Genomic DNA, 10655 nt, shown 5'->3' with positions numbered 1-10655 from the left:
CACCCTCATTCTAGCCAGTCTCTCCAGCTAGGCCTCTTGCCCCCCACTGGGCAATGACCTGGAAGAAAACAAAAATCACTGATAAAGTTTATAGACAACAATTAATAACTTCAGTAAAGTTAAGATCAGCATCCTACCACTGTGAGAGCAAGTCTAGGTAGGCTCATTTTAATAATGAGGCAACTAGTCAAAAAGGACCTAACAACAAAAGTAAGGAAATTAAAATCTTTAGAGCACCCATGGCAATGACTCAAGCAGCCATAATAGATTCCCAGAAGGTACTTATCCCCCAAACCACAAAACCAGAAGTGGGAAGGGAAAAAAAGAAACCACACACCTCCATTTGGCTGAATGGCAAAGCTCAAGAAATTAGCTGAGCCAAATATGTATCCTTCAGAAAATGGAATTCTAATCCCCAGGAATCCAAGAGCACATTCACAACAGCACATAAAGTGTAAAATGGAATTAGGAGGGCCAAGAGGGAACTTGAAAAGAAAGTAGTCAAGGACCTAAAAGCCACCAACTGTATATTCTTTCATGCTGTTAGAAAGACTGTCAGAGAATCAGTGATATATGCAGTGTAGCCATGTCACTCTCAGGATATTAGAGGGAATATCTTTCATTGGACCAACTTCTGTTGGTGAGAGATATGCTTTTGAGCTTGAAGAAGAGCTCTGTGGGGTTCACAAGTTTCTCTTGCTCACTGTAATGGTGTGGAACCCACCTCTTGTGAGCACCCCCTTCTGGTCAGGTGTGTCTGCACTTCTCTCAGTTTACAGTGACTCCTTCTGGCCGTTTCTCATGACTCAGCCCTCCATCCAAGTCACTGTCTGTACAGAACACAATTCAAACAGACCCCTTCCAGGGTATTAAACCAACAAAGTCTTTAAGCACTCCTGGCCCTACTAAGGGGCTGTACCCACAGTGCTTCCTCCCAGGAGACTCTTTTCCACTCTGGTCTGTTCTCACTCCAGCTTGGCCTCCTAACAGTTCAGATCTCCTTCTGGGGGTTTATGACTGTGCAGTTGTAGGACACTTCCCCTGTGGCCAGCCAGGAGCACCATCTGCATTCCTGTGGCTCCAACACAGAACTGACACTGGGCAGCAGGGCAGCTTCTTTTATGCTACCCTGCAACCCTCTGATTGGCTAGCCCCTTGAAGCCCCCCCATGATTGGGTGCTTTTCTGCAGCCGCTCTAGGCTGCTTGGAGGACTTAGCTCCCCTACTCCTTTTCTGTGACAGATATTATAGGACTCAGGCTTCCAGCAGGGACCCCTTCACTGTCTATATCCTGAACTTGGGTATTGCTGATTTTGGCTTCCTCCTCTCCACAGCTGCTTTTCACATCAACAGTGTGGTTCAATATTTACATGTTTTAATGTAGCTCATTTTTACTTATGGATATCATTTAACACGTAGGCTCTGTTCCCATACAACACAAACCTGTATCTCCTGAGGACCATCAGCTCCAAGAGGTGTGTGTCCATCCTCTATCCTTTTTAGATACAACAAATCCTGCATTTTGTCAGGGGGTTAGATTAGATGACCCTTGCAGTTCCTTCTAGCCCCGTGGTTTTATGATTCCATGATTCTACCTCATCTACTGCAGATGCCGGCACCCAAAGCAATTGTGAGCCCTGCTGTGTGCAGATCCCACCAGGCCCCACCCTGGACACTGAACAGGCCCCACGAGGCCCCACTCAATACACTGCACAGACCTCACCAGGCCCCTCAGACACTGCACAGGATTGTTCACAGGGGGCTGAGGGCAATTTGGACTCTTAATCTGATAAGAGGCCATATATCTAGGAACTGGTGACTCAGTACATTGTACTATTGCTGGGGATACAGGCCTGTGTGACTCCCCTGGGGCCTCTGAATGGACCCGTATGCTAAATAAGGTTTTGTCCCTGCCTAGATCCAGGGTTGTGGAAGGGAACCAGGACATTGGACCTAGTGGGAGGCAACAGGCCTCTCTGATACATGACTTGGGATTAGAGATCCATCTAACATAGGGTGACCAGATGAGAGGAGGAAAATATCGGGACACGGGGTGGGGGGTGGGGGTCCGCCGGCGGAGCCATAAAAAAAAACAAAAACGAGTGCTGCTGGCGGAGCAAAAAAAAAAAAAAAAAAAAAACTGCCGGCAGAGCCAAATATCGAGACAAATTTTTATCGGGATGTCTGGTCACCCTAATCTAACAAAACTCAGGGTGTCCCCGCCACAAAGGAATCAATAAAGAACCTGGCCTGAGTTGTAGGCAATAAGATCTACGGTTTGATGATCTTGGGCAGAGGTTGATATTCTACGATATCCAAGGTAACAAGAATCCAACTCAGCCTGTTATATAAAATTGTCTGTGAAACCAGCAAATGTTGGAGACAAATAGCCTGGCACAAACTGGATTGTTAAATTAAAGGGCACCTGGTAAATCACAGATTGGCATGGAAATGAGGTGATGGGTTCTAGAAATGGGAATGTTTATACACGATATCTCCAAGATGTGTTTTGACTGGTTAATGCTAATGGAATACAATTGCCACCTCCTCACAGACTTCATTTATCGGGGGGAGGGTATGTAAATGGCTGCAGTGGGGGTGGGCAGAAAAGAGTGAGCTTTGCCATCATGGTTGCCACCCCCACTGTCTCCTGAGACCCCCGGGACCCACCTTGACACCACAAGGCCTTTGTCATCCTGAGCCCGAAAGGCATCCTGACTACACCAAGCCAGAGAGCAGGAACCAGATGCTATCGCCCCCTCCATTGGCTTCTGCTAAATCCTGGACAACACCGGGGACCTGAGTCTGGGATTCCTGCTGTCACCTGTTTCCTTTGGTGTCATTTTCCTTTCCCACCTTATACCTTCTCTGTCCTATCCCTTTCCTTGTGCCTTTTTAACCAGATTCTGGCTGAATTGCCAAGACAACTCCACCTTTTGCAAAAGTGCTGTGAGCTGGTGACCAGAAAGGCAGCTACACTGGTATAAGTAAGCCATTTCTCTTAGTGACCGATCAGATTGTGGGGTGGGAGCTGTGTTTCTCCAGCAGGGAGGCTGCAAGTGAACATAAGCACCGGAGACAATAGATTCATTTATATCTTTTCTGTTCTATTCTGTTCTTTCCCATTTTGTGTGGCTGTGCCTTGTTTTGTATGAAAGGAAACAGGATTGAACTTCAACAACAAAACAAGCAAAGTTCTGGAGCAGCTACACTAACTTTTTCTCTCTTCTCTGAGAAGGAGGAAGGATACCACCTTGAACATTATCACCAAAAAAACCCTGTCAAACCCGGGTTTCCCCTATAAAAGACTATATAGATAAAGGTAAAGGGAATATGAGGTCATGATACAATGAAAGTCTGAGTAAATACTTTCCATTTTAAATGCTTTAACAGTTTTCCCTCTTCTTTTTCTGTGCCTTTAATAAAAGGCTAAAAAAATTGTTAATGGTGGTAGTTACAATGGGCATCGCCAGCGATAACTTGATAAGAAACACCAGACCACACTGAGCCGTTTGACGAACAGTGAACAAGAGTTTCAATAACATCTCCTTGTTGGGCCCAAGGAGACCCCCTAACAAAACAGTGGAGTTTACTCATCCTTCACATTTAATACAGTTCAAGGAAGGAGGTCAGATTCAGCCAGTTGTCACGGTTAGATGGCTAGCTGTACCTTTGACCCCTTTTCAGTCTCATCCTGTCCCGTCACTCCTCACAGCTTGCAACCCCTCCATTTTCCCTCTCAGATACCGCCCATAATCTATAGCTCCTCTCTTTACCAACCATGTTTCCTCAACTCATCCAACTAGGTTTGGCACCTGCAAGAGACTTCCTTTCAGGAGCTGTGACCCATTTGTAAATGCAGAGACTCAGAACAGCTTCTTCAACACAAAGTATTTATCCTTAGGTACACAACAACCAGGGAGAAGAGGGTTAAAGGGCCTTCACACCTATGTGTCATCTAAAGCTTAGCATTGCCCTCAAGGCTTAGGCAAGCCAAATACATCCCAAGGAACACCCCACTGCTGGGGACTGGGTAGCCATCTGCTTCCTTGCAGTCATTGCCTTCCCCTTGAACTCAGGGCCTCAGGCCTTTTATCTACCCAAGAGTGCTTTGTTTGATGTTACTCACCTGAAGTCTTTAATCGCCTTCCCCTCTCCCCTGTCCCAAGCCAGGGATGATGGTCCCAGCATGGTCAGAGACAACATTTCAAAGACATTGACACCTATGTTGTCTGTTAAGTATCAGTGACTGGGTTATCTGAAGCCCTTATCTGCCTTTCTATGGATGGACATGAGGTGGGGGAGGGGAGGGAGCTCCATCAGGAGATAATCCTTAGAACCTATGTAACAAACAGCATAATAAAAATCAGATATGCAGAGGTACACAAAATAGTCATAAATATATATACAGGTCACTCCTACATTCTTCACATCAATACAAGAAGGGCTGTGTGCCTTATTTTTGTGTTTTATTTGTGTCATTGGAATGTCAGTTAATGATACTGCCAAGAATGACCTTGAGCAGATCACTGCAGACTACGTGGCTGAGGGAACTGGGATTATTTAGTCTGCAGAAGAGAAGAGTGAGGGGGGATTTGATAGCTGCTTTCAACTACCTGAAAGGGAGTTCCAAAGAGGATGGATCTAGACTGTTCTCAGTGGTACCAGATGACAGAACAAGGAGTAATGGTCTCAAGTTGCAGTGGGGGAGGTTTAGGTTGGATATTAGGAAAAACTTTTTCACTAGGACGATGGTGAAGCACTGGAATGGGTTAGCTAGGGAGGTGGTGGAATCTCCTTCCTTAGAAGTTTTTAAGGTCAGGCTTGACAAAGCCCTGGCTGGGATGATTTAGTTGGGGATTGGTCCTGCTTTGAGCAGGGGGTTGGACTAGATGACCTCCTGAGGTCCCTTTTAACCCTGATTACACATAGGGTGACCAGATGTCCAGATTTTATAGGGACAGTTCTGATATTTGGGTTTTGTATTATATAGGTGCCTATTACCCCTCACCTTCTGTCATGATTTTTCACACTTGCTGTCTGGTCACCCCAATTACATGTAAATGTGCAAAAATATGCATATGGACTTCTCACCAGCACTGATGTTATCAAACATCAGGCAGTGCCAGAACTCTGCTCCCCTCCTCTGATCTGCTGAACGTAAAGGAAACAGCTTGCCAAAGATTAATTCTCAGGGATAGATAATCGTAGCAAGCTGCTCTTATCTGAGAAAGGGTCCTGGTTTATTTAGGTAGTAACGTGACTCTGCTAATTACCATAACAGTTTCCACCTTCTTCCTTGTTTAAATTTTTGCTGGTTTTCCCAATTAGCATATTTCTGTAACATTTGTAACATTTGTGGTGACTTTTGCATCTGTCTTGAAATGTCATATCACCAAGTTCTCCGGGCCCATGCTATATATTGTGTGGCAGCTGAGGCAGATCTGTTGGAGAATTTCAGTGTCTCACATTTTGTGACTGACTCTTGCTGTAAGGTTTGTGAGTGAGTGTGGGATTGGAGGCTAAGAACCAGCCTGTGACTCCTGTGCAGCATCCCTTGGCCTGTCAAGCCCCAAGGTCTATCAGAAAAGTGTCCAATCCACACACTACAGGGCTAAATACAAAAATCAAATCACCCTAGCCTCTCCTTATCAATCTGATACATCTGGAAATTACTTTACTGATTAATACGGAGAAAAACAAAACACACAGAATGTATAGATTTGTCAAGAACGTGTTTTAAGATGCAAATACTAAAATGTACAGAAAACAGCAAGCAGTGAGTGTTTCTAAAGGGATTTTCAGGAGAATCCCTATCCTGTTCATAGACTGCTTAACCATCTCTACTGGGTCTATTCTGTGGTCTCTCCATCCTTCCTAGTATCTGGCTTCTCTTCAAAGACCCCCTGAAGTGCAATTTTGACAGACCCCCTGAATCGCCACTTCCTGTAGCTCCCGACTAGGAAGTAAATAAATGGGTTGATGTTGCTGTTTACTGAGGCCAGCATGAGACATATCCAAATGGGGAGAAACAAATCATTAAAATGCAGCACAAAGCTCTGAACACTGAGGGGACCAGTAAAGACAAGGAAGAAGAGGACAGTGAGCAGGATAACAGCATAGAGCTTTCCTGGCTGGCATTGCTGTGAGCTACATTGGACCTTGATGGACAGGATCAGATTGGACAGAACCGTGATGGGAGTGAATATCAGGAAATTCAGAACATGCATGGATATGACTGTCATTGGACACTTTTTAGTCCTATTAAGAACACAAAAATAATGCACTAGTTCAATTAGCAGGGAGGAGAGAACCCAGAGCAAGGAACACACAATGGCAGACAAATGCTTTGGTCTGTGACATGGGCACCAGATCGGGAAGAGGATGGAGAGACACCTCTCAATGCTAATGGCTAATGGAGATACAGGCTGGTATTGTATGCGAACAGAAACAGCAGCAGAAAAGGCCTCCATTCTAAACTAAAACAAAACAAATTATTCATCATATCAATTGTGAGGGAAACAGCCAGGAAGAGGAGGAAACCAAAGTTGGCCATCCCAAGATTCAGGATGTAGACAGTGAAGAGGTTCCTCTTAATGTGGAAGCTGAGGAACCAGAGAACTATCCCATTCCCCACCAGCCCAAACAGGCAGATGAGCAGAATGACACCATTAATGGACAATTTCAGTAAAATTGTCTCTGGAGCATTCGTTCCCATTATTTGTATCAGAATAATTCAAGCTGGTCTCTGTGGGAGGCCAGAATGTTGTGCTTGGCTCAGTCATCATGAAACCTCCACTCTGCGACAGGTGGTGTCTCCCTCTGAAACCTGCATGTGCACACCTGTTAGCAGAGAGGATACAGAGGGGAATCAGTGACTAGGACATCCGCAGTGCTGTGCTTCACTGGCCATTCCAGCCCCTCTCCAGCCTCCTCGCCTGGAATCAGGGCCGGCTCCAGGGTTTTGGCCGCTCCAAGTAGCCAAAAAAAAAATAAAAATGCCGCGATCGCGATTGTGATCTGCGGCGGCAATTCGGCGGGAGGTCCTTTGCTCCGAGCGGGAGTGAGGGACCGTCCGCCGAATTGCCGCCGAATACCTGGACATGCCGCCCCTCTCCGGAGCAGCCGCCCCAAGCACCTGCTTGCCAGGCTGGTGCCTGGAGCCGGCCCTGCCTGGAATAGGCAGATCCCGATGAGTGTGACTGAGAAATATCCAGAGAGATTACAACCCTGGGGGATCCTAGGGGCAGAAAGAGACAGGGAGAAAGCCTGGTGGGTGGGGAGCAGCCTGGACAGAGAGAGAGAGTTAAACCCAGAGAGTTGGAGAGATTTATTTGGGAAGAAGAAAAAGATATTGGGAGGAGCTGTAAACCATTTATGGATTAAATAAATAAATAAATGGAGATATCCTATCTCCTAGAACTGGAAATGACCTTGAAAGGTCATCGAGTCCAGCCCCCTGCCTTCACTAGCAGTACGAAGTACTGATTTTGCCCCAGATCCCTAAGTGGCCCCTTCAAGGATTGAACTCACAACCTTGGGAATGGCAGGAGATGAACTGGAGAGAGAGAGAACAACCACGTATCATTAATGATAGCAAACAGCAAAGAATCCATCTAGGAAAACCTTACCTTCACTTCCCTCCAACACTCTGGGAATGAACCTATCATCTTGGGATCTTTTCTGAGTTATAATCTGTTATCTGGACACGTAGAATTCCCCTGTACTGTGTCCAACAACCAGTCCCTGCCAGGTCCCATCAAAGAAGTGACTTGCCTACACTGGGTAGGGTGGGACACAGAGTTCACAACATCAAGGCATCTCATGAGCACAGGGCAGTTTTATAAGATCAGGCAATGTCAGGGCTCTGTTTGTTACTTCTTTTCTCCAAAGCATAACGGAAATGGTTTGCTAAAGATTAAGTCTCATGGGATAGATATCACAGAAAACTGCTGTTATCTGAGAAAGGCACCTGGTGTATTTAGGGTGTAACCAACTTAGTTACTTAGCATGAAATTTAGAACTTTCCTTATTGTTCAATTTTTCTCTCCTTTTTCCAAATACAATATTTATGTTACATCTTGTTACAATTTTATATCTGTCTTAAAAATTCCCCTCACCACAATTTCTGGGCCCATATATATATTATGACATATTGACAATTTGTGTTTTAATGGTTATAAAGCTTTAACTTTTCGAATCTCAGTATCTACTGTAATTTAGTAATTGATTGACCTCCCCATTCTCTGACACCTCCCATAATTTTGCACAGCTGTGAAAATTTAAATCAATAACAATTAAAACAATTGGGGGGGGGGATAGCTCAGTGGTTTGAGCATTGGCCTGCTAAACCCAGGGTTGTGAGTTCAATCCTTGAGGGGGCCATTTAGGGAACTGGGGTAAAAATCTGTCTGGGGATTGGTCCTGCTTTGAGCAGGGGGTTGGACTAGATGACCTCCTGAGGTCCCTTCCAACCCTGAGATTCTATGAAAACATGCTTCAAAATAAACATCAATATTAGCCGTCAAAATTATAAAAAAAAATTGAATTTTGCCAAACCTATCTACGAGCCATCAAAAGTCCCTTTGGTGCTGTATTACAAAGGTGGCCAGCTGAACCTCCAGAGTCCTACTGAACCTTTCCACCATCCCATCGGATAGTAGGCATCCTGGGGTGGTGCTGGTTTGGTGGATCCCTAGAATCTCAGAAACTTGTTGAAACATTTTTGATTCAAAGCTTCTGCCTCGATGTGCCTCACATGGGACCCCAAATCTGGTGAAGAATTCATTCACTAGTACCCATGCTACTGTCACAGCCCCTTGATTTCTTATTGAATAAGCCTCAGGCCACTTTGTAATGTAAATAGTCCACAGCTACCAACAAATATCGATTGCCAGCCTCTGCCTCAGGCAAAGGACCCAGCACATCAAAAGCAATGCACTTCACCGGTACCCTCATGAGATAAAGCTATAAAGGGCTCTCCCAATATTAAGGGTATCCTTCTCTTCAATGTAAACATCACACTTTCTGTATCAATTTTATACATTCTGCCTGCATTTTACCCAATAGGAACTCTCTGTTAACTTGGCTAAGAGTTTTACAACCCCACAATATCCAGCAGTTTTTAAATCATGAGAACCTCAGGACCTCCTTTTTCAATGTCTCTGGTACAATTTGCTGATACCTGATACACTTGCTGGTTTCCTCCAACCCCTATAATGTTTCATCTTTAAATTCTAAGTTTTCCCAATGTGACTAGAAAGCTTTTAGTGTGGCATTGTAAGTGGCTGCACTCCTGCAACCCCATGTCCACTGTTCCAGTGGATGAACCAATAAACATTTGCACTTCTGCAAATTATGGGAAAAGAAGAGACAGCCATCGCCTCCTGAGAGCCATCTCCTCTTTGCTCTCCTCCTTAGGGGAGCATTTGCAATTAGTCCCTCCAACAGGGATAATGGCCATGGGGGACACTAGGGACAGAGAGAGAGACAAAAGATGAGTGAGGTGTACAGACCAGCCTGGAGAGCTAGACTGACAGAGTTAGGGAGACAGAGAGCAATGAAGAGAGGAATAGAAAGGAAGAAAGAGAACATGGGAGGGGCTGTTAGCCATGTATGTGCAGAGAATGGCAGGAGTAAGAAATGTGGGGTGAGAATTGAAGAGTGGGGTTGAGAGAGACAGAGAGAACAGCCATGTATCGTAGAATCATAAAATACAAGGGTTGGAAGGTACCGCAGGAGCTCATCTAATCCAACCCCCTTCTCAAAGCAGGACCAATCCCCAACTAAATCATCCCAGCCAGGGCTTTGTCAAGCCTGACCTTAAAAACTTCTAAGGAAGGAGATTCCACCACCTCCCCAGGTAACCCATTCCAGTGCTTCACCACCCTCCTAGTGAATTTTTTCCCCCTAGTATCCAACCTAAACCTCTCCCACTGCAACTTGAGACCATTACTCCTTGTTCTGTCATCTGGTACCACTGAGAACAGTCTAGATCCATCCTCTTTGGAACCCCCTTTCAGGTAGTTGAAAGCAACTATCGAATCTCCCCTCAATCTTCTCTTCTGCAGACGAAACAATACCAGTTCCCTCTGCCTCTCCTCATAAGTCATGTTCTCCAGCTCCCTAATCATTTTTGTTGTTCTCCACTGGACTCTCTCCAATTTTTCAACATCCTTCTTGTAGAGTGGGGCTCAAAACTGGACATAGTACTCAATGCCGAAGAGAGGGGAATGATCATGTCCTTCAATCTGCTGGCAATGCCCCTACTTATACAGCCCAAAATGCCATTAGCCTTCTTGGCAACAAGGGCACACTGTTGACTCATAACACTGCTCTACAGCCAAAATGCTTCTGAAATAAATGTAGTCAAACTTTACTAATTCTGGGTCACTGAGAACGAAAATGATGCTTAAAATTGTTGATTGGCTCTAGTTTTCAAGATATGCTATTGGGTCAGTATATACGACCCTTGACTTGGGAATGGCGGAGGATAAGTGAGTTATAAAGGGAAGGGATCTCAATTTAAACCAGAAATGACTAAAATACATCTTTGACTGGATCTATGAATAAATCTATGACTGGGTTTGGACAGTACTTGCTTTTTAGGCAAAACAATGAATGATGCAATCTGAAGCTGGTATTGCGTCATACAT

The 10655-nt window shown here is 44.9% G+C and overlaps 1 pseudogene; it reads right to left on the bottom strand.

The window, feature by feature from the left end:
• Positions 1-5852: 5852 nt before the first annotated feature.
• On the bottom strand, positions 5853-6788 carry LOC112120855 (annotated as a pseudogene).
• Between the last annotated feature and the right edge of the window lie 3867 nt (positions 6789-10655).

Source organism: Terrapene carolina, unplaced genomic scaffold (assembly GCF_002925995.2).
Source record: "Terrapene carolina triunguis isolate 2854851 unplaced genomic scaffold, T_m_triunguis-2.0 Scaffold20032, whole genome shotgun sequence".
Taxonomy (NCBI): Eukaryota; Metazoa; Chordata; order Testudines; family Emydidae; genus Terrapene; species Terrapene triunguis.
This window is presented reverse-complemented; position numbering and strand designations above follow the sequence as displayed.